This window comes from Neomonachus schauinslandi, chromosome 4 (genome assembly GCF_002201575.2).
Source record: "Neomonachus schauinslandi chromosome 4, ASM220157v2, whole genome shotgun sequence".
Classification (NCBI taxonomy): domain Eukaryota; kingdom Metazoa; phylum Chordata; class Mammalia; order Carnivora; family Phocidae; genus Neomonachus; species Neomonachus schauinslandi.
Genome location: NC_058406.1, coordinates 184,629,789 through 184,653,979, shown reverse-complemented (window position 1 = coordinate 184,653,979; position 24,191 = coordinate 184,629,789). Strand labels below are relative to the sequence as shown.

The following is a 24,191-nucleotide window of genomic DNA, read 5'->3' as shown; positions in this document are numbered from 1 at the left end:
CTCCTCACAGGCCCTGTCTTCACATACAGGCACGTTTGGGGTTCAGGCTTCAACACAGGAATTTTGGGGGCCACAAGCATTGAGTTGAAGGGTATGGTTTGAGACAGTCAGCAGATTCTGTTGTTAGAACTTACTAACTGTGTAACTTTGGGTGAGCGACTTTGACTTCTCTTAGTCTCCTAGTTTATGAAATGATCATGAGCATCTCTAGGGTTGTGAGGATTTGCGCTCCACCTGCAGCCTGGTAAAGGTTCAACAAATGTTAGTTATGTTATGTTCCCCCATCACTCACCCTCCGTAGCATGACACCACATTTAACTGTCTCGTATTATGAACCAAGCACTGGACTGGGCTCTTGGACCACAGGATGAGTAACGAGGACAATGGTGATGATAGCAGCTAATATTTAAGAGGTTTACGTGAATCAACTCACTCAGTCCTCACAGCAACCATATGAAATAGGTGCTAATAATGTTTCCACTTTACAAATGAGGACATTAAGGCCTAGAGAGGTTGAGTAATTTTTCAAAGGTCACACAGCTAGGAAGTGGCAGAACTGGGTTATGAATCCAGGCAGCCTGACTCCAGAGCCTGTCCTTGTAACTCTTCTGTGGCCCAGGGGGTCAGCCAGAAAAATAAGTACGGGATTAGAGCACCCCGAGACTCAGGGACATGATGAGATGCAGCTCACTTTATCTGGTGAGGTCCTGTAGGGGCTCCCAAAGTTGATGTGTGACTTGGGCCTGAACTGGGAAGCTTCCTTGATGAAGAAAAAGCATGGGCCCCCCAGGCCTTGCAAGAAATCCACTGGTACAGAGGCCCAGAGGCCTGTCAGTTTTGAAGTGGGTATTACCTCCAGGGATGAGATGTCTGTCTGTCTGTCTCTCTCTGGGAATGGGACTCTGTTTCCCAGCCAGTCTCTCAGCTGTACGTGGGTGCTCAGGAATGATGCTATCCCATTGAATTCGAGAGACAAAGCTTAGTTACGGTTTCGTGTTCCCGTGACAGGGACTGTCTTCTTCCCTCTTGTGCCCCTGAGGCATCTCTGGCCACACTGGCCACCTCGTCCCCAGAGTGTGCCCAGCTGTCCTGCCTGAGGGCCTCACCCGAATCGCTCTTTCCCACAATCTGCACACCACACTTCACTGTTCAGACGGCAGTTTGGAAGTCTCCCCTGCAGAGAGGCTGCCCCAAGCATGTCAGCTGGACCAGCACCCCATCCCTCATCATTCTTGTCGAAGCACCTGCGTTCTTAACTGCAGTTGTTCCTGGAAGTGTCATGTTGGTTTTTCCTGTCCATCTGCCTCCATCCTCTAGATGAGAAGTTTCAGGGAATAAGGACCCCATGTGTCCTATTCAGCCTGTATTCACACTATCCAGGCCACAACGGAGAAAGAGCCTTTGCACATTTGTAGTCAGGATGAGTGAGTGAGTGCCTCTTCCCCATCTCCTTCCCTTAGTGAGGGGGCTCCACGTTCAACGTCATATCCTCTCAGGACCCCACCTTGGAGCACTGTCATCCTGGGTGTTAGGGCTTCAACGTAGGAATTCGGGGAGGACACAGACAGTCCATAACACTCGTCATGAAATTTGCTCTCCTGTGCACTCTCTAGTGTTTAACCGTACAAGCTTCCTTGTATAATAATAATATTTGATTAACATTTTTTTGGGTATATTATTAACAAAGGTAGAAAAGCAAATTTACTGTTGGACACATTAGAAACTCTGAAAATATCAAGTGGATTTAACATTATACCAGGGCTTAAAGAATATCAGGTAAGATAGATTTTTTTTCTGTTTGTAAACTGCTTGATACCACCAGACTACATTTTTCTGCAAGTAGAGGGTTACGGGCAGAGGTTCTGACTTTTCTTTTTCCCAGGAAGGGAGTTTGGCAGAATAAATGGTGCCTCACAGCTGTCCAGGGAGTGCTTGATTAGCTGTCGTCCCAGGGGCATGTCTGGGCTAGTAGACTTCCAGCCGAGCTACCTGGCTGTGAGGAGTCAAGGACCAAGGACGGGATGTTGAGTTGGCTACCTGCCAAAGGGGGTGGCCCGCTCTCCCTGAGAGACACGACAGGAGGCCTCCAGGGGAAACCGTACCTTTTTTCCTTGTGGTGGCTCTGTGAGTTCATGTGCTCAGGCAGACAGGCTTTGTTAGGTTACTGTGTTTCTGCCTTTTGTTACAGAGCTCTGGAGCATTGCCTTTGCCTTTCCAAGCTGAAAGTAAAACTGTAGTCCGAGATTCATAGCCTGGGAATACCTTCTTCTATCCTTTAAAATAAAACCAGATCAAAGGGAGCTAGGATCATGATCACTAAGTGGTTTGTAAATATAAGACTGGCCTAATTTCCCATCAGTTAGCTACAGCACACGTGTGCAATAGAACATGGTGGTTACTAACCAGATGCCCTCTTTACTGATGATGGTTGTTTCCACAGCATATTGTAGGATTTGAGGCACAGAATCTTAATGTCCACAACCAGGGCAAGTCTTATAGAGGAGAAAAGGTGGGCACCAAGGCCCACAAAGGACCTTCCAGGGTCTGGTGAGCGGATGATGCATTGTATGTGTAGTTTAGGCTAAGGAGTCAAGACTTTAAGAAAACACACAAAAAAGAAAACAAACTCCCCCAGACTCTCAAATACAGAGAACACACTGTTGGTTGCCTGAGCGGAGGTGGCTGGGGGGCTGGGTGAAGTAGGCAAAGGGGATCAAGAGCGCGCTGACCCGGACCAGCAGCGGCTGGTGGATGGAAGTGCTGAGTCGCTGTGCTGCACGCTGGAGCTGATACTGCACCATGCGCTGACTACATTGGCCTAACACCAGGGAGGCCTTGGGTAGCCCTGCCTGGAGACAGCCGTGACCTCCGCGGCAGTGGCCTCTGGGGACCGGGAGGTGACCTGCGTGCAGCTCTCAGTCTGACATGTTCAGAAACCTTCATCCAGGGAGCACTTGTGGACCCAGTTTGCTTTTCCAGCATGGACTCAGATTACCGAAATCAGATGCCATTTTAAGAATTTAGAACAACTAATATCGCTTTCATGCAAGCCAGGACCCTGGGTTCCGTGTGGGCTGTAGGCACGTGGCAGAGAGGTAATATTTGTCGAGCGATGTCAGGTGCTGCATGTAAGCCTGGACTGGCCACTTGATTTGGACTCTTTCTGTCTAACCTTCCCAACAGCTCTGGAAAGTAGATGATTTTACAAAATGATTCCCCTTTTGTAAAACAGGTGGGAGGACGGTTATAGATGAAAGGAGATTGAAGAGAAATCGAACAATGAAAGCTATATGCAATCCTCATCTTACCTGGATTTAATAAAAAGACTTGAAGGACATTTTTGGGACCTCGGGGTTCTGGATGGGGTACGGGAGCAAGGACCTTCCTTGGCAGCCACCCTGCACAGCTGAGGAAGTGAGGGGCGGGCTCACACACTCTCCGAGTCCCTGAGGGAGAAATCCCAGGCTCTCGGCGTTGAGCTGTGCCGAGGGGTGGGAGGGGTGACACGGCCCTCCTCAGCATGTCCACTTGCAGAGTTTTTTGCTTCTGTGGTATTCGGGCTCTTCTCCACTAGACTCCTGGACCTCCACAGAGGCTCTCTCGTTTGTGGGTGATTGTCTAAATCAGCGTGCTTTGAGGGGAAGATGGTAGAAAACTCTTACTCCTCTATGATGACGATGCCACTCTCTGCAAAAGTAGTTTTGAACTGCTTTTAGTAATTCTTTTGATAGAGATAATATTGGTATTGGTATTCGGAAACTATGTATTGATGTGGAATAAAGTGAGTGATTTTGTGACAATCTGATTCTAGCATCGGGTCTTGAACTAGGATTCTCGTATGGAAGAAAGGAGGTAATAGATGTAAGAGAATAGAGATTAAGTAAAAACCTTGTAGTCCAGGCCTTGAATAAAAGTAACAGCATGAAAGGGGCGCCGGGGTGGCTCAGTCGTTGAGCGTCTGCCCTTGGCTCAGGTCATGATCCCAGGGTCCTGGGATCGAGCCCCCCGTCGAGCTCCCTGCTCCACGGGAAGTCTGCTTCTGCCTCTCCTGCTCCCCCTTGCTTGTGTACAAGCACATGCACTCTCTCTCTGTGTGTCTCTCAAATAAATAAAATCTTTAAAAAAATGAAATTATGAGGTATTTAAAAGTAAGTCCGCCTATCTGTCTGCCCTGTATGCGGCCAAGGCCTGGAAACTGACCATCGCCCAGAGCAGGGAGCTTTCCGAATCCCCACATGGTGGTCGGGAAGCCAGGGCTCCTTGGAGCAGGCCCGTCCCTGGTCTGGAGCAGGAAGTGTAGTCGGACGGTCTTGACACGTGGCGTGAGACCTCTAGCGAGGACGCTGTCAGAGTGAACTGAGGTGGTGTCAGGCGGACCGACCGAAGGTGCTGCTGCCGACAGTTTGAGGATCGCCAAGGGTGACGGCCGTTTCAGTCCTGTGCTCTTCGTGCTGCTAGAATCTTCCACCTTTGCACGTGACAGGGAACAAGTTCATTACTTTGGACATGATAAGTAATGGGTGTTTATTCTGCTTTTCCATGCATGTGTACTGTTGGACCCCCCAGCAGTGGATGAGGGGGTTTCTCTTTACCCAAGTGCTCCAGCTAACGGTTGAGGAGGGATGATGGAATTGGAATACCATCATTTTGCGGTCCCTGATAGATAAGTGGACCAAAACTGTGAGCATCCACCTAGCAGAGGAAGAGACCACCAGCCATTACGTTCCTTCTTGGGGGGATAACACACACCTCCCAAACATCGCACCTGAGACCCATCAGTGCTTTGGATCCAGCTACTGATTTGCAGGGACTCGGACGACAGAAAAACTTGTTAACCAGCACCAGTCCAGACTAGGGCCACCTCTATCTATAGCCAGCAACCTGCTTTCTTCAAGGGGAAAGTGTAAGGGGAAACCGGGGTGGAGTCAGAGACAGCTGCACAGGAGGGTGAAGGTGTCAGTACCACTCAAGGGCACACTTAAAAATGATTCAAATGGTAAATTTGACATGATGTATATTTCACCCCCACTCAAAGGGGTAAAAGGGCTTCCTGGAGTTGAACTTTGCTAACTTAAAACAGTACATTTAAACACCATATTTGAAAACACACCGCACAGTTAAGCACAAGCACTCTTGGCTCTGTGCTTGGGTTGCGGGACAATTAAGAAAAGCACGGAGGGTGCCTGGGTGTTTCAGTCGGTTAAGCTTCTGCCTTCAGCTCAGGTCGTGTTCTCAAGGTCTGAGATCGAGTCCTGCATCGGGCTCCTCGCCCTGCCGCTCTGCCTACTTGTGCTCTCTCTCCCTCTCTCTGTCAAATAAATAAAATCGTAAAAAAAAAAAAAAAAAAAGGCATGGAAATGACTGCCGTGAGGCCAGGGCAGGGTGAGCTTCAGGGGAGGGAGGACGTTGTGATGGGGATGAGGCCAGTTGAAGGCTCCCGGGGGGCTGGCAGAACCCCACTGCTTGAGCCATGTGGTGATTCCAGTAGATCTTCATTCAACAACATACTTTATGCAGCTTGGTCAGTGTTCTGTTTTACCATAAAATGTTTCTAAAAGAACAAAAACATTGAAATGTTTTCATAACACTGCTTTTGCGTGAGAGCTCTTTCATTGGACCAGATTGAAAAATTACATTTATCCATGAAGTTTTTCATCCAGGCATTGTCTTGAAGATCACATCAGGACGCTGCGCGTGCCTTTTTCTGGGGGAATGTTTGAGCATAATGAACTTTTAGCGAGATTGAAGAGCTAGTGTTTTGATTTTACTGGGGTTGATGCTTTGGATGGAAACCGTCCTCTGGGTTTCTGCTTCTGGAAAGTGAATGAAAGCATCACCTGCTTTGGGTTTCCTTTTTAGTCAGTTAATTTGGTTTTCTCTTTCTGTACACTTTTTTGGCTCTCAATTTTTTAGGAGAAACGTGAGCTTTCTCTGCTGACCATTTCTGTTGGACACGATAACCGAATGTGGCATTTCCGTTTGACTGTGGGCCATGGCGATGCTTACCAGCACAGACCAGGCGAGACGAGACGGCCTCGCATCCAGCCAGTTTTGCCACACAGGAGCTTGAGTCCCAGAAGGCGAAATGATTTGTTCAACATAATAGTGCCAGGGGCCCTGCTTACCGCAGGGAGTTTGTCCTGCTGTTCTGTGCCCCTTCCCTCCCTTAGGGAACAAACAGGACGATGTTTCCGGCTCATGTTTGGGGTGGCTGTAGAGAATGGAATGTTGTAGTTCTGTGGACACATGGAGACTTGGCAATTTTCATAATGGGCATGTGGTACTAGTACATGGGAAGCGTCTTACCCATGGCAGGGTGGAGGGAGGGAGGGGGTGATGCTAGATCTTGTCCTTTAGATTATCCACTGCTTTTGCATCTTGAGAAGGAACCAGCTGACATTGCTGAGCAGAATTCACTGTTTCATGAACTTTGATGCTGTGGGGAGAGGGTGCTTCTCTGCCTCATAGAGGCCCCTCCCCCCCATTCATTCAGAGGCTGCGGACAAACGTGGGTCTTGTCGCCTGCTGCCGGCAGGCCATCCTCCAGTCCTCTTCACAGAGGCCACTGGGCAGAGATGTTCTCAGCTTCTTTCTTGTATCTGGGGTGTGTTTGTATTTCCGTCTGTTTGATCTTGGAGGAGGAGGTCTCTCTAATCAGAGGTGAATTCTTTGACTTGCGTTCAGGATCCTCTCTCTTTGGACCTTTCAACTTGACCACTGGTTTTTTAAGTCATGGTCTGCGGACAGCATGCACCAGAGGCTGCTTGATAACATGGAGCTTCCTTGGCCTGCCAGCCCTTCTGAATCCACCTCCGAGGGCCCTGGGCTGGGGTCTGTGTTTCTGACAGGGTTTCCTGGGGATTCCTCTGCACACTGAGGTTTGAGCAGTTTTGTACCAGTCCCTCAGTAAATATGCTCAGTATTGATCTTAAAATCTAGGTAACAGGGAACAAACCCTTTCCTCAACCATGGCTTTCTCCCCAGCTACTGCTTTTCCCTTCTCTTCCCTGTCCCTGTCCTCCTCAGGCTGCTGAGGCCAGGCCTGTCTCTGGGTTAGGGCACCACTCATCAGCCCCTGTGAGGTCTGGGTGCCCCTTCCTCCCTCCACACTCACCTGCACTGGTTCTGTCTTTTTGTCTGTATCCCAACTGATGACATTCCTAACAGTTGGACCTTAGCCCCATTTTTTAAAAGTCATATTGTTCTAAATGATTTTAACAGCTTCCCAAACCTACAATTCCAACTTATGCTGAGACTCTAAAATCTTTATTTCTGCTCCTGAATGCCACAGCTCTATTTTTAGCTGGCTTCCTGACATTGTCACCTGGCAGTCCCCAAAGCAGCTCATGTGCAACCCATGCAGACCCCGATACGCTGCAGCTCACCCAGACCTGCGCCTCTTCCTTTGCTTCCTCTGTGGATGAGAGCTGTCACCAAGTGCTTGGAAGTGGACTGTTCTGTCGCTGCTAAAGCTCCACCCGCTCCCCACCGAGTCCTGTCTGTCTGTCTCCTAAATGTCCCTGTGACCCTCCCCCTCTGCCCGGGAACCACTGTAAGAACCTACAAGTCTCCCGCCACTGGCCTTGCCTTCTGGAATCCATCCTCTGTTCTGTTTTTGCTTTTTCTTGAAAACAAATGTGCTTCTGACTTTGGAATGTAACACCCAAATAATCTGGTCCCAGCTGACCCCCTGCCCTCCTGGCCTCATTTTTGCTGGGGCCCCCCTGCGTTTCATACTTTGGTTGTTCTGAAATACTGTGTTGAGTCTCTGCCTTTTCCTCCCCTTGCAATGCCTGTCAGCCTTCTCCTGCTGGCCCCAGCTTTGGTCACTTCCTCTTTGAAGGCCTCTGCTGGCCTGGGTGTTACTTGGGCACCTTCGAGTGCTATTGGTTTCTTCCATACTGTTCCAGCACCCAGCACAGGGCCTGGCTCAGAGAAGATTCCCGGCAAATATTTACTGAATGAGGGATGACAGGCATGTCGTGACGCCACATTGAGTGTTCCTGACCCTGAGGTCAGGGAAGGGAGAGCTGTCTTGGCCGGATGATCAGACTTTTGGATGCAGGGCCCTCGAATGGTGCCTCACTGAAGGGTAAGCTGGACACCAGAGGGTAGGGATGGAGGTGATGGGATAGAGGACTGGGCGGGGAGAGAGGATCTGGGTAGGATGGTGGGGCAGGTGGGCTGTGGGAGGTCTAAACTCCAGAGAAGCACCATGGGCTTTATTGGAAGGTCCTGGAAATCCATAGAGAGCATTTCAGAAGGTTGATGTGATGGAGATTGTTTTGAGAAGGTGGGTGGGTGGATTCATCTGGATGTGGTAGGTGACAGGTGTAACAGCTCAAGGGTGAGGCATGGAGGTCTTAAGCAGGGGAGAGCCTGGTTGGCTGGGGAGGAGGGCCTCGTGCAGGAAGGAGACGCCAAAGACCTTCCTCGCTGGGCAGCCTTCCCTGAAAGACTTCATGTATGTTTGCGGCCCAGAGTTTAGTAGCTGGCCAAGCAGTTTGGTGAGCTCCTGTTAGAATTTATTCTGTTCCCTGTGGAAAAATCCATTTTTTCTTGCCTGAAATGCCTCATGCTTATTATGATTAAGACAAGCTCTGCCTATGGGAAGGTGGACACGTTCAGTTCTTTGTCCACAGTTGGAGACTTATATTAAACCATATTTCCAGGGCGCCTGGGTGGCTCAGTCCGTTAAGCTTCAGACTCTTGTTCTCAGCTCAGGTCTTGATCTCATGGTTGTGAGTTCAAGCCCTGCGTTGGGCCCTGTGCTGGGCTCCATGGGAGCCCACTTAAAAAACCCAAAAAACCCCAACCCTATATTTCCATCTGGCATTTCATTATGTTTTTCTTCTTCACAATTTCGTGATAACGGGTCCTTCAGCTTACCCTTGCGGCCCAGGGCCGAGAGCTGCCGCTGTGGGATGTCCTACATTCCCTCTTATGCTGGTGCCTCCCCCCCGCACTGCGCTCTGAGAGTGGGGCGCTAGTCCAGGTCTTGGTCATGGTCTGCTGCTCTCTTTGAAAAGAAATACGAATTCTTGGAAATCTCAGTCTTACAAAAAGAGAAGTGACTCACTCTGAATTATCCAGAAATCAAAGGTGGTGGAATCTTGATGCCGTATCTCTTTTCTCTTTACAATTCCTCGATGCCCGAGGCTTTCACAGACATGAGATTTTATGAGGGTGGCCAAGGATCTTATTGAATCGTGGGTTTTTTCTGAGGCTAGAGAGTATCAAGGATGGCAAGAGCTCACCATGTTGAGGGCATGTCCTGGCAGATTTGTTGCCATACCCCTGAGCTGTGGCGCTGCTGTCCCCTCAGGTGGCGTTTGGCGCTCGCAGCTCTGTGGCGTCTCTCTCCTGGCGCGGGTCCCCAGCTGCTGTGACCGTGTCTGCAGTTTGGTCTTCCTCGCGTACGCGTCTTACGGGCGGGGCTGGCATCGTCGGTGTCTTTTAATTCCAGCGCCTCGCTCTGTGCCTAGAGCTCTCCGTTTCCTCTGCCGAGTCGCCCTTGTCCCCTTCAGCCTTGCACACGGAATTCCTCAGGGCTCCTCCCCAGGCCCTCTTGTATTTTCTGAGTTCCCTCTTTCTCAAGACTCTCTCCTGTGTTCACGTAGCTTCAGTAACCATCCCACCCAGGCCAGATGTCCTCTCTGCACTCTTGGTCCATGTATGTGACCACGTGTCCCGTGAAGCTCTTAATCAGGGGGGCAGGTGAATCTGGGTGGAGGTTTGGCTGGCGGCTGTTCCCCAGCGGTGGTGGGTTTCCATCAGCGCCCTCAGGCACAGTCTTTGCTGATTCTTGCCTTGCAGGTTAGGTCTTTGGTCTCGCAGGGAGAGGGGAGAGGCTGGGGCTAGTGCAGTGGCTGGCATTTCCCTCCCAGCCAGCTCCAAGGAGGCATGGTTTCAGGATCCTACAGCAGCCCCCAGGAGCTTTACACTCTTGGAGCCCATGCAAGGCCTTTAGCAATTCATGAGCCATTTCTAGCTGAACCTTTTTACTGGCTTCTGTGGTGTCGAGCAGAGGCCCATGTGGGCAAATGCTGGGGGCCCTGCTTCTCAACAGAGATTTCAGGTTAGTTTTCCCTGTGACTTTAGTTATCTGATCAGTTTGGGAAAAGTTGGTTTTCAGTTTATCCAGCTTGTTCTTTTTTCTTTTCTTTTCTTTTCTTTTTTTTTGCAAACCTAAAACAATCTTTTATTTAAATTCAGCCATGGATTCTTTACACGAAAACCACGGGAATGTGAGCGGAAGCCTGTATCCAGCTTTTTTCTTAAGGGTGGGAGCAGTGCTGTTTTCAGTTCTGTACATCTCCGAGCTGAACTCAGAAATCCACCTCCTGGGTTGTAATGCAGACCTGCAGTCATTTTCAGACTGTGTTGGCCATTCGTCAGATCACACTGCTTTTGTTTTGTGTTCAGTGGGTTATCTGCTTCCTTTCTGAAGGGCAAGGTTACCGACGCGCCAGACAGCCTGCCCAATGTTGTGTTCAGCCCTTATTGCCCACCAGCCTTCTGACTCCCCAGTGATAACTTCACAGCTTGGTGGCTCGGCCTGGGGAGAGGTCAGCTTGCCTGGCTTCCCCGGAGCTCTCAGGAGCACATCTGTGGGTGAGAAAAAGCTTCACAACACCCTGAAGCCGAGTTCTTGCCCCAGATCTCTGTCTAGTAACCTGTGGAGGTGCCCGTATCCCCCGGCCACTGTTAGCTACAGGTGGGTAGGTTGACTCAGTTCTCTGTTGTAAATTCAGGTGGGAAGATAACTTTCTAAACCACCAGGATAGAATGAAAACCCAGCTGGCTGTCATTCATCAGCAGCAGGTGATCCTTTGCCGGCCCCTGGAGCTGAAGCCTTCAGGACCATTGATCTCCCTGCTCTCATTACTGCCTTCCCAGCCAAGCTGGTGGGGATGTGCTGGTAAGCAAATTAGGTAGGTGTTCAGTAGAGGGGATTCAGGAGGTTTTGTTTTTCCAAAGAGAAAGGGATGATTTTTATGGATCACTGCAGGCCGGTTTGCTGTGAGCTCTGCCTGTTGATCGCACCACGTCTTGTTAGGTTTGTCTCCTAAGTATCGCCGGCCCTTCTCTTTAACCCTTTCCACCGTTTCAGGGTTCTGGTTGGTCTCCCAGCAGCTCACTGTGCTCTCTGTCCTTCCTGGAGCAAAACCTGTGTCGTCCTGTTGGATGACTTCCCAGGGCTTGGCATTGACTCTGGATCAAGGCTCCGGTGTGGCTTATGTGGTCCGGCCCTCGTGGCCTGTTTACCCTCAGCCGAGCCTCTTCTCTTTCACTGAGCTCGTATTTCAGAAACACGAAATCACTTGTGTCTCTCTAACTTGCCGTGCTCTCTCAGGCTTACTGTTTGGGGCCTGGCCAGTAGCTCTCTGACTTGGCTGCACTTTGGAATCATGGGGGGGGAAATCTTTAAAACCTCTTTCTGGGGGCGCCTGGATGGCTCAGTCGTTAAGCATCTGCCTTCGGCTCAGGTCATGATTCCAGGGTCCTGGGATCGAGCCCCGCATCGGGCTCCCTGCTCAGCGGGGAGCCTGCTTCTCCCTCTCCCACTCCCCCTGCTTGTGTTCCCTCTCTCACTGTCTCTCTCTCTGTCAAAAAAAAAAAAAAACCACTTAAAAAAAAAAAAAATCTTTTCCTGACCCCCCCCCCCCGATGGGCGGGCGGGGTGGGCGGGGGGTGTGACCTGGGCCTCCCCGGGTTTTTAAAGTGTGCCAGATGATTCTTGTGTGCAGCCACGTGGGGGAGCCACTGATAGGGACTGTCTTCCCTCTGGTTGGAAAACTCCGTCCTCGTCTCAGGCCGGTTGTTCCAGACTCCGGGCCTCTCCAGGCAGACGCAGCTGCTGCTCATTATGCATTTCCTGCTGGGGCAAGTCTCCTCTCTAGACTACCGTTCAGGTTTTTAGACATTGTCTGTCCTTTGATTTTCCATGTATATTTTAGATTCAGTTTGTCAGAGTCCTCAAAGTAGTCTGTTAGAATGCTGAAGGGTCTGTGTTGACCTGTACATCAATTTGGGGAAAAATTGACATTTTTATGGGAGTCTCATATCTATCAATATTGTCCATTTATTTATCATCTCGAGTGTCTTTCAATAACACTTTAATTTTCTCTATAAAGGTCTTAAAGTATTTTACTAGACTTATTCCCAGATCCTTATTTTTGTTAAAAAGGTATTTGAGTCTTTTTACAGAAATACGATTTATATGAAGTAACGAGCACAGATGTTACATATACAGCTGGATGAATTTTTATTTTTAAGATTTTATTTATTTTAGAGAGAGAGAGAGAGTGTGGGAGGGGGGAGGAGGTGAGGGAGAGAAAATCTCAAGCAGACTCCCTGCTGAGCACAGAGCCCGACAGGGGCTCAGTCTCACAACCCTGAGACCACGACCTGATCCGAAATCAGGAGTCAGACCCTTAACCGACTGAGCTGCCCAGGCGCCCCTGGATGAATTTATATTTTTATACTCCTTCATCCTGCAACCAGCGCCCAGAACCGGATGGGGTAACTTGCACCTCTCCGGTTTCCTCGAGTCTTGTCACCGGTGAGAACTCCGCACAGAGAGGACTGTAACTGTGACTTCTGTCATCAGACAGTAGTTTGGCCTGTTCTTGACTCAGGGAAGAAATAGAGTATAAATAGAGTATACCCTCCTGTGTGTCTTTTTTTTTTTTTTTTTTTTTTTGCTTTTGCCGAGATTCCCACATGTTGTTGCGTGTTGTGTTTGTTCCTTTTTATTGCTGGATGCTATTCCACTGTGTTAAAATACAATTGATCCACTCATGATGGGCGTTTGAGTTGTTCCCAGCTTTTGGCCATTATGAATAGCTGTAATTTTTCTGGCACAGGTATTTGGTGGACATGAACCCACATAAGCCTATGAGTGGTTTTGCTGGATTGTAGATCATATGTATGTTTAGCGTTTACAGATTTATAGCCATCCAGATTGTCAATGTGCTTGTTTGGATTTACACACACATCATCTGCGTGAGAATTCTGCTGCTCTGGATCAGTCTTTTAAATTTTAGCTCTTCTGGGGGCGCCTGGGAGACTCAGTTGTTAAGCGTCTGCCTTCGGCTCAGGTCATGATCCCGGGGTTCTGGGATCCAGCCCCGCATCGGGCTCCCTGCTCCGCGGGAAGCCTGCTTCTCCCTCTCCCACTCCCCCGCTTGTGTTCCCCCTCTCTCTGTCTCTCTCTCTCTGTCAAATAAATAAATAAATAAATAAAATCTTTAAATTTTAGCTCTTCTGGTCCATGTGTGGTGGTATTTCAGTCTGGTTTTAATTTGCCTTTTCCTGATAACTAATGATGTTGCCCAGTAGAAATGGAAGAATATATTTTAACAGACACGTCACACGATTGCATGTCCGAATGATAAATAAGCATATGAAAGGTGTGCAGTTACCGGTTTTAATTTTTTGCAGCTTTATTGAGATACAATTGACACATGGTACTGTAAGCTGCAGGGTCCTGATTTGATTCACTCCAAAATGATGACCACCTTAACTTTAGCTGACCTCTCCATCACACCCATAATTAATTCCTTGTTTGTGGTGAAAACATTTTTTAAGTTTTTATTTAAATTCTAGTTAACATACAGTGTAATTAGTTTCAGGTGTACAATACAGTGATTCAACACTTCCATATAACACAGTGCTCATCACAACAAGTGCCCTTCTTCATCCCCATCACCTGTTTCTCCCTTCCCCCCACCCCCCCACCTCCTCACTGGTAACCACCAGTCTGTTCTGTATTGTTAAGAGTCTGTTTCTTGGTTTACCACTCTGTGCCCCACCCATCTGCTCATTTGTTTCTTAAATTCCACATATGAGTGAAATCATACGGTATTTGTCTTCCTCTGACGGACTTATTTCGCTGAGCATAATACCCTCTAATCCCATCCATGTCATTGCAAATGGCAAGATTTCATTCTTTTTGATGGCTGCATACTATTCCATTGTATATATATACCACATCTTGATGCATTCATCAGTTGATGGACATTGGACTCTTTCCATAATTTGGCTATTATTGATAATGCTGCTCTGAACATTGGGGTGCATGTATCCTTTGAATCAGTATTTTTGTATTCTTTGGGTAAATCTTTAGGAGTACAATTGCTGGGTTGTAGGGTAGCTCTATTTTTAACTTTTTGAGGAACCTCCATACTCTTTTCCAGAGCGGCTACACCAGCTTGCATTCCTATGTGGTGAGAACACTTAAGATCTACTTTTGTAGCAACTTTAAGTATGTAATATGCAACAGTTTAATATGTTATGTTATATATAATCACAGTGCTGTGCACTAGATCCCCAGAATGTATTTATCTTCTAATTGAAAGCTTGTACCCTCAACCGACATTTCCCCCTTTCCCTACCTCTCAGCTCCTGATAACCATCAGTCTCTGTTTTTATGAATTTGGCTCTTTTAGATTCCACATATAAGTGATATACAGTATTTCTTTTTTTTTTTTAATTTTAATTTTAATTTTTTTTATTCTTATGTTAATCCCCATACATTACATCATTAGTTTTAGATGAAGTGTTCCATGATTCATTGTTTGTGCATAACACCCAGTGCTCCATGCAGAATGTGCCCTCCTCAATACCCACCACCCGGCTAGCCCATCCTCCCACCCCCCTCCCCTCTCGAACCCTCAGTTTGTTTTTCAGAGTCCATCGTCTCTCATGGTTCATCTACCCCTCCGATTTCCCCCGCTTCATTCTTCCCCTCCCACTACCTTCTTCTTCTTTTTTTTTTTCTTAACATATATTGCATTATTTGTTTCAGAGGTACAGATCTGTGATTCAACAGTCTCACACAATTCACAGCGCTCACCATAGCACATACCCTCTCCAGTGTCTATCACCCAGTCACCCCATCCCTCCCACCCCACCCTCCACTCCAGCAACCCTCAGTTTGTTTCCTGCAATTAAGAATTCCTCATATCAGTGAGATCATATGATACATGTCTTTCTCTGTTCGACTTATTTCACTCAACATAATACCCTCCAGTTCCATCCACGTCGTTGCAAGATCTCATTCCTTTTCTTGGCTGCATAATATTCCATTGGATATACGTATTTCTTTCTTGGACTTATTTCACTTAGCATAATGCTCTCAGGGTCCATCCATATTGTTGCAAATGGCAAGATTTCCTTTCTTATGGAATAATGTTGGATTGTATATATACCACAACTTCTTCATCCCATTCCTCTGTAGATGGATATTTAAGTGGTTTTAGTATTTTGGCTATAATGTTACGATAAGCATGGGAGTCAGATACCTCCTTGAGATCCTATTTTCATTTCCTTAGGGTATGTATTCAGAAGGGGGGTTGCTGGATCATAAGGTAGTTCTAAATTTTTGAGGTGTCTCCATACTATTTTCCACAGTGGCTGCACCAATTTACATTCCCACCAACAGTGCACAGGGGTTTCCTTTTCTTCACACCCTCGGCAAACTGTACGTCTTCTTTGATGACTGCCATAAGACGTGCGAGGCGATAGCTCATTGTGGTTTGATTTGCATTTCCCTAATGATGAGGGATGTGGAGCACCTTTTCACGTAGCTGCTGCCTTTTATAGGTCTTCTTCAAAGACTCAGTTCTTCTCATTTTCAGATTGTTGGTTTGTTACTGAGTCACATGCATTCTTCAGATATTTTAATACTAACCCCTAACCAAATAGAGGATTGGCAGAAATTTTCTCCCATTCTGTAGTTGCCTTTTCATTTTGTTGATTGTTTCTTTGGCTGTGCAGAAGCTCAGTTTGTAGTCCCGCTTGTTGATTTTTGCTTTGGTTGCTTGTGCTTTTGGTGTCCTGTGAACAAATTGCTGCCAAGACCAATGCTAAGGTGGTTTCCCCCTGTGTTTTCTTCTAGGAGTTTCATTGTTGAAGTTCCTGTGTTTAGCCTTCATCTATTTTTGAGTTAGTTTTTATGAATGGTGTCAGATAAGGCTCTAGTTGCATTTTTCTGCACGTGATAATCCACTTTCCCCAACACCACTTATTGATGAGACTGTATTGAGTATTCTTAATTCTCCTGTTAAATATTAGCTGACAGTATATGTGGGAGTTTATTTCTGGGCTCTCTGTTCTGTTTCATTAGTATGTGTGTCTGTTCTTATGCCAGTGCCATATTGTTTTGATTACAGGTCTGTAGTATAGTTGGAAATCAGGGAGCGTGATACCTCTAATTTTGTTCTCTCCGTCCCCACCCCCGGATTGCTTTGTCTACTTGGTCATTTGTGGCTACATAAACATTTTAGGATTGCTTGTTCTTTTCCTGTGAAAAATGCATTGGCGTTTTAATAGGGATTGCATTGAATCTGTAGATGGCTTAGGCTAGTATGGACATTTTTCACAGTGTTCTTCCAATCCATGAACAGGGGATACCTCCATTTATTTGTATCGTCAATTTCTTTCATCGAGGTCTTAACGGTTTTCAGTGTTTAGATCTTTCACTTTCTTGGTTAAATTTATCCCTAGGCATTTTATTTTTTTTGATGCTATTGCAAATGGGATTTTCTTTATTTTTCAGATATCTTATTGTTAGTGCATAGAAAAGCAGCCGACTTCAGTATACTAATATTCTATCTTGCAACTTTACTGGATTTGTTAATTAGACTTAACTTTTTTTTGGGGGGGGGTTGAGTTTTTAAGGATCTTCTATAAGATCAGATCATTTGCAAATAAAGCCAATTTACATCTTCCTTTCTGATTCAGATGCTTTTTATTCGTCTTGCCTGATGGTTCTGGCTAGGACTTCCAATACTATGTTGAGTAAGATTGTGAGAATGGGCACTTTTGTCTTGTGCCTGATCTCAGAGGAAAAGCTTTCAGCTTTTCACCGTTGAGTATGATAATTGTGGGTTTGTCATATATGGCCTTTATTATGTTGAAATACATTCCTTCAACATCCAGTTTGAGGGTTTTTATCATGAAAAGATTTTAAATTTGGCAAATGCTTTTTCTGCATCTACTGAGATGATATGAATGTTATCCTTCATTCTGTTAGTATGGCATGTCACATTTATTGACTTGTGTATGTTGAACTGTCTTTGCATCCCAGTGAGAGATCCCACTTGATCATGGTGTATAATCCTTTTAATGTGCTGTTGAGTTTGGTTTGCTAATGTTTCATTGATGATTTTTGCATCTATATGCAGCAGGAATATTGATCTGAAGTTTTCTGGTAGTGTCTTTGTCTGACTTTGGTATCTGGGTAATAGGGCTGGCCTTGGAAAATGAGCTTGGAAGTGTTCGCTTCAGTTTTTTGGGAGAGTTTGAGAAGAACTGGCATTCTTTAAATGTTTGGTGGAATTCACCAGTAAAACCATTTTAGTTACCTGTTTTAACCTAGTTTTTGAGCTAATTTTTAAAAAAATATTTTATTCATTTTAGAGAATGTGCACGAGCAGGGGGAGGGGCAGGAGGAGAGGGAGAGAGAGAATCTTAAGCCGACTCCAGACTGAGCACAGAGCCTGACACAGGGCTCAATCTCATGAACCTGAGATCATGACCTGAGCCGAAATCAAGAGTCGGACGCTTAACTGACTAAGCCACCCAGGTGCCAATGAGCTAATTTTTGTGTGTAGTATTGTGATACACATTAGATGCTCATAAATATTGTATAAGGGAGTGGACATTATAGAATATTTGAAGTATGTCCTAGTTTTAAGTATGAGGTAACTACTAATATTCCATTCTAATCAGGTAACAGGACTTACATGATCTTTTTCTTGGTTTTTATAAAGCACTGCATAGTTGAGTAAAGTAAGCAATTATAGTGCATGTTTTCCCCTTACAAGTATTTGTGGAGTATCCATTTTATCCCATGTACTGTACTGTTCTGGGGCTTGTCCTGAGGAGTAAGCTGACACCCAGTCCCTACCCTCAAGGAGCTCAGAGTCTGGTGCGGCACTGGCCAACAGCACGCTCTGTGACTGGACAGCGTCCCGTTCTGAGCTGTCTGACAGGGTAGCCACGAGCCACATGTGGCTTTAATCTTGTGATGTGGATGGTACATCTGAAGATCTGAAGTTATTATTTGATTTTAATTAAAGGCCCACTATCTAGTGGCTACTGTTAGCACAAGTCTAGTGAGAGAAACCAGCAATTTTACAAATGCGTGAAAAATGGCAACTTTGCTAAATGCTAGGTAGGAAAGGTGACCATATCATTGGGAAGGACACAGTTTAAGGGGTCAGGGAAGGCTTTGCTTTGGAAGTGATGATGGAGGTAAGGCTTGGAGAAAGGGCAGGACTGAAGGAGGTAAAAGAGGGTGGGATGGGGAAAACAGTTTTTCACACATGGGTGAAAACCCTGTGGCAGAAAGAGCAAAAGCAGGTCCCAGGAACTTACATTTTTGAACAGTGTGAGTGTATGAGTGAGGGACACATGCACAGTTAGTTCTTGAGAGACTTTACCCACAGGTATTAACACTAATTTGTTGGGGAAGAAAGGTTTTGTGGGATGCTGGGGTGTACTTTTTGATAGCTTCGTAAATTAATGTTCCAAGTGGAAACTGTCAGACGTGTAGTTTCTGTGATTTGGCTGGCTGACGAATGAAGAGGTAAGGACATTCCCTGTCTTGTAGGGATGCTCAGTGCTTGAGGACCGCTGTGAAGAGCACACAAAACATTCAGGTTGTACTTTGAATTTCTTGTTTCTCAGGAGAACAAGCACATGGCATGATTTGCCTTGGGACAACACCGCTCTCCCTTTATCATCTCGTGAAAAGGCCTTCTACATCCAGTCTCAAACTGGCAGTACTCTGCTTTTCTTTCCCTGATTTTTATCCTAAGATAACACATGCTAATTGAGCTATTTCTGTGGCTGTCTTGGGAGAAAGGATGTTTGTTTGGGTTTGTTTTAAAGTAGAAATGGAATAACACATGTAAACAAGGTGTACAAGCTGTAAGACCTGAGAAGAGCCCTTTATCACCCGTTGATGAGTGATGCTGGCAGTCTTGCCCAGGGCTGGAGGCAAGGGTTGGCAGCCCCACAGCTTTGATTCCGTGTCCAGACCCTTCCCCAATCTGCTTCTGGATAGACACAGGGAATACCCTGCAGTTCAAATCCAGGTCCTCCTATCGCTTGGTCCTTTGGGGACTACCTTCCCCTGTGCGCACAGGGAGAAGGCCTGGGCCTGGGGAAACGGGGGCCATGGATGGTGCCACAGCTGCTTGGAGAAGGAGAGAGAGGGTGACAGCAACTGCCATCTCGGGTGGGGGCCAGGTTACCACACTCCGTCCACTTGTCCCCAAGGTCCTGGCCAAGAAGTTTCCTATTTCCCACCTGGCCCAGCGTGGTGACCAGGAACCCCCCACTCTTCAATCCATTCTGGCATTCTTCTACAGAAAAATGATTTATTGGTGTTTTTTTTTGAAAATTGTCCTTGGATGATTATTCCTTCATGAAGTCCTTCATTCACAAAATCATTCATTGGTTCCTCTCATGTTAGATGCAGGCTTGTAGCTTGGGCTGCCATGTCACGCAGCTTTAGGGGGCCTGTGCATCCCCGTCCATCTGACTGATGGCCCTGGAGGTTGGCCCTGGGCCCCCTGTGTGCCAGGCAGTGGCCTGAGGGTGTGAGGCCTTTCCCATCACTTAGTAACGGAGGAAATGATGAGGCGTATGTGCTCACCCAGCAGATCTTCCTCCATATGCCTCATGCTGGGTGCCGTGATAGGCGGTTTAAGTGCAGACGAAAGATGTGCAGTTGCTGCCCGAGGTGCTTCCGGTCTAGGGGAGAGGTCCGTGCAGGGCACTGTTGTCCATGCCAGGGTCTGTGTGTGCTGACCAGGGGAGCTGCCCGTCTTCGTCAGCGGCATGCAGAGGCGGCCGACTGCTGGGAAGCGTTGACTTCTCTCGAAGGTGTCCAGAGAAGAGAAGGCTGCGCTCGCGGACACACATGTCCGGGCCCTGTCTCCAGCAGCCACGAGCGTTCTAATCTTGGGCTGAGTGTCCCCTGCTTCATTCTCACCCACTAACCATCTTTAGAGGACACGACTCTGTAATATCCTGATGCCAACAGAACTGTTACATGGATTTAAAGTCCACTCTAGTTGGTCTCCTGTGTGGCCAGGGACTCGAATGGTGTCCCTTTCCAGCAAAGGGAAGCGTTGTCATCAGGCTCCAAGGTGGGATCTTACTGGAAATTGGCTCTTGCGGCCCGTTGTCCCCCTTGGCTGTTGTGAGGAGGTCTTGCTGTGGCGTGGATTTCACACTTGCCCCTGGAGGGACAGACAGACGCCGTTCTGTGTGGAGTGTGCCTTGTGTGCGGCCGGGTGGAGCCACACCTTGGGTCCCTTGGTTGTCTGTGGTTCCTGACTCTCGGATGTGCTCTTTGATGAGCGTTACATGGTCCTGTCTCTCAGTTTTAGAGGTCATGCCCTGTTCTTTCTCAAATTGCCTGCTCATTTTTGATAGTCTCTTCTTCCTTGTTCTTTTGAGTCCTTCTGATTATTGACAAACATTAATAGCCCATTAACAACTTTCTTGGAAAATCAAACATACACTTACCAAAGGACCCAGCCATTTTTCTCCTGGATATTTAACCCAGAGAAATGAAAGCATATGTCCATCCAGTGACTTGTACAGAAGTGTTCAGAGCAGCTTTATTTGTCATAATCAAAAGGTCGAAGCAGTCTAAGTGTTCATAAGTAGGTGAATGGATAAACAAGTTGTCAGAGCCATTCACTGGAATTCTGTTCAATTAAAAGCTGTCTACCGTGGATACACATAGTATGTTAGAATTAGCTCTAGATGAGTATGCTGAGCGAGAGGAGCCTGACAGAGAAGAGCGTGTAATGTGTCCAATTCCATCTGAATTAATTTCTGGAAAATGTGAACACACCTGTGGTAACAGTAGTGCTTATGTGGGGCTAGGAGGAGGAGGCTTGGGGGGATGGCGGTGGGTAGAGGCACAAGGGTGCACAGGGAAGCTTGCAGTCGATGGATATGTTCACCGTCTCGATCACATTGATTGAGGAATGTCAACTCCCCGAGTTGTATACTTTAAACTTCTGCAGGTTATTCTATGCTGATTACATCTCAGCAAGAATGTTAAAACGGAAAGGGGCAGAGCTGCAGACCGCCCAGGGCCGGTGTTCCCAGGGAGCATCTGGGATGTGGGAGGAGCCAGGCTGTCCCTTAACAGGAACACTAGTGTGGTCCTAGATGCAGGTGGGTGGAGGAGCAGTGATGGGAGAGGGGCTGGTCCTCCCCTCTTCTCTGGTTGCCTCTCTGCTTCTCCTGGGATCGGCTTCTCAGGAGGGAGGGGGCGGGGGAGCGGGTGCTAGTGACTCGGGAGGAGAGGGAGGACTTACTCCGGATATGGTAGGATGCTCAGCGGTGGCGAGAATGGGCCCAGGTGTGTGGTTGTGTGTCTGAAGACAGCCTGCTTGGCACCGTGCGTGGTTTTCCCCCATCGATCTTGGGCTTCAGGTGCCACTGTGGAGAACGTAGATGGAGTTAGCCTGGAGTGGGGTCTTGTCAGGTGAGCTTAAGGGGAGAACAGGCAGGGGAATGATGGGTGCTTTCCAGGGAGGGGTCACCAGCTGTGCCCTGGCCAGCAGGCCTGCTGCCTGTCTCGGGGCTACTGGAACGCAGCCACCCCGTGTGTTCACGGATGTCGGCAGCTGCCGGTGCTCATGGCAGAGACCTGTAGCTCACAAAGCCGAAAATACTATCTGATCCTTTAGAGAGGACGTTTCATGCCCTTTGTTTTGACTGTGGAATCTAAGGCTGGAGAAGGAAGAGAGGGCAAGGGGGCTGACGGATGGAGAAAACGTACAGGGAGTAGATGGGAGCTGCCAGAGGTCAGAGCAGGTGTTGCGGTGGCAGTGTGGGGATAGGCGAGTGTCACTCCGGTAGATGGAAAGCACAGAACATAGGTTCTACCGAGGAGCTCCCGTCTGTGGGCCTAGGAAAGCAAGCTGGGAACCACCCACACGCTCAGTGGGTAGTTATGAAGCAGCCACGTACATGCAGGTTCCTGAGGCCCTCGACGGCACAGGGCTGAGTGGAGCCTCCAACAGAGGGAGCCCAGTGTCAAAGCAGGGCTGCCGTGGGAGTGAGGACTGCTTTGTCTGGATGGTAGAGGAAGGCCCCTGTTACTACATGAATTTTCTTTCCTAAGCCTATCCTAGAGTTTCTGAGTGAATGAACTCCCTGTTTTTCCTATGGAAATTGAGGATGAGTATTGGCTAATTTCTGAGCCAAATGCTTCTACTCTTTTGGTTTTCTGGAGGATATTTTATGATAGCCAGATACCAGATGGACTTTTTTTTTCTTTTGGCACCCATGGATTTTAAGAATAAAAAATGCATCCTCAAAATATATTCTGCCTGGAAAAGCATATTGACAAACCCCTACTGGGAGATCATTGTCTCTTTCTGCCTTTGAAAATGTATTTTGTTCTAGTTACATCTTATTCCAATCCATGTAACTTGTGATGAGAGAAATTGATGCTCAGCCTTAAGCATTAGATTCTTTTGAAAGTGTGCAAAAATGTGCACATGCCTTGAGATCCACCAGTGGAGATGGATGCTAAGCCATTGTGAGGCTCCTTACAATGGGTTTAGGGTCACGTAGCTTATGGGATGGTACATGGTGGGCCACACAACAGCCCGGCTGGTGAGGTTTCATAGAAGCTCATGTGGGGACAGAAATGTGTGGTTGCAGTTTTGCTGGGTAGACCCAAATCTGACAGTCCTGCGTCCTGCATCCACTTCTGATGAGCTGTGTGGTGTTACTGAGTTATGTTCTCAGACTCTTCAGCTTCATCTACAGAGTCGAGAAAAACAGTGCTCCTTGCAGGGAGTGGGGGACTGTTCGATGGTGTGTGTTGGGGCCCAGGGCCATGCCCAGCACACGTAAACACTGTCACCACCCGTCCCCCCACTACAGCTGTTTGTTGTGACTGCCATTTCTTTCTGCCGCATGGGTCCCCCTTTGAGCTGTCAACCTCTCAAGTTGTCACTGTGGTTGGGATGCAGCTGAATTCAGGAACCTGTTATTTTAGTATACAAAATTGTATTTCTGAATTGCCCACAGAGATGCTCTTAACAGAAAAATTAAGCACTATAAACAGTAACTATGCAGTTCTCTCAAGCTCAGTTTGATTCATTGTGATCTAGCAGACTCATCCCATTCTTAAATACCCTGAGAAATCCACTCCACTCTGATCCTCCTACTAGGCTGCCTTCCTCTGTTTGTAACTTTTTTGGTCTTGTCTTCCCATTAATTGTCATTCCAATCTGTTCTCTGTTCTATTTGTGATGGCCTGTGTTGGCAGAAAAATTGCCCGAGTGATGGAGCAGAATTTTCTCTCATGCAGCCCAGCCCAGCTGGAGAGCTGCTCGTCCATGGGCACGCGGGTGAGGGGAGGTGGTGGGGGTGGTTTGCTCCTGGAGCACTTGGTTTGCTCATCTCCTCCCTTACACCTTGTGCGGCGGCTCCTCTCCAGCCCCATCCTTGTCTGGGCTCTGGCCTCTCTCCCAACCTTCCAAAGGCTCCTTTCTGTCTCCACTCATATTTACCCGTTACCTGTCTTTTTCGACCTCAGTTGGATTAGAGGGCAGAATAGTCTATAAAGAAGTTGTAGAGAGATTTTTGTAGTCTTTTTCTGAGCTTGAAGATCATAGGTTTTTGAGGTTTCTTTGAAGTTTTGAGGTCTGTGTCCAAAAAGGAGGCACATTTCACATGTAATTTTCGGCTTTTTTTTTTTTTGCTAAGTGCATATCCTAGATCCTTCCAGTTCGAAGACATTGCAGATTTGTATTTTCATGGATTCCCTTGAAGTGGTTCCCATTTTTGAGCCAAGAAAATAGAGGTTCAAAGGGTTGTGTGAGCTGCTCAGATTCTCTCATTGTGGTGGGAAGGATGGCAGCATGAAGGCCCCATACCTGTGTCTTCATAGCTATCATTCAAAGGAAGATACCTCCCACCCGCAACTTCTCCCCCTGGAATTCGTAGATGAAATCTCCTACAAAGACTGTGTGTGACCCTTCTGGTATCTTCTGTCTGGATCAGCTGCTGTTGATGGGATGCTTCCATTTCTGGCCACGGCTGGATTAGGGCTACCCCTGGTCCCGTCAGAGCCAGCTGGGTGGAGAAGGAACAAGGAGAAGGGGGGAGCTTGGCTTTACGACACCCTCCCC

The 24,191-nt window shown here is 47.4% G+C and overlaps 1 protein-coding gene across 2 annotated transcripts in view; it reads left to right on the top strand.

Annotated features, from left to right (window-relative positions):
• The window catches only part of TRAPPC9 (trafficking protein particle complex subunit 9), a 572,354-nt gene that overhangs the window by 142,318 nt on the left and 405,845 nt on the right, over positions 1-24,191 (top strand). The gene's annotated exons all lie outside the window — the stretch shown is intronic.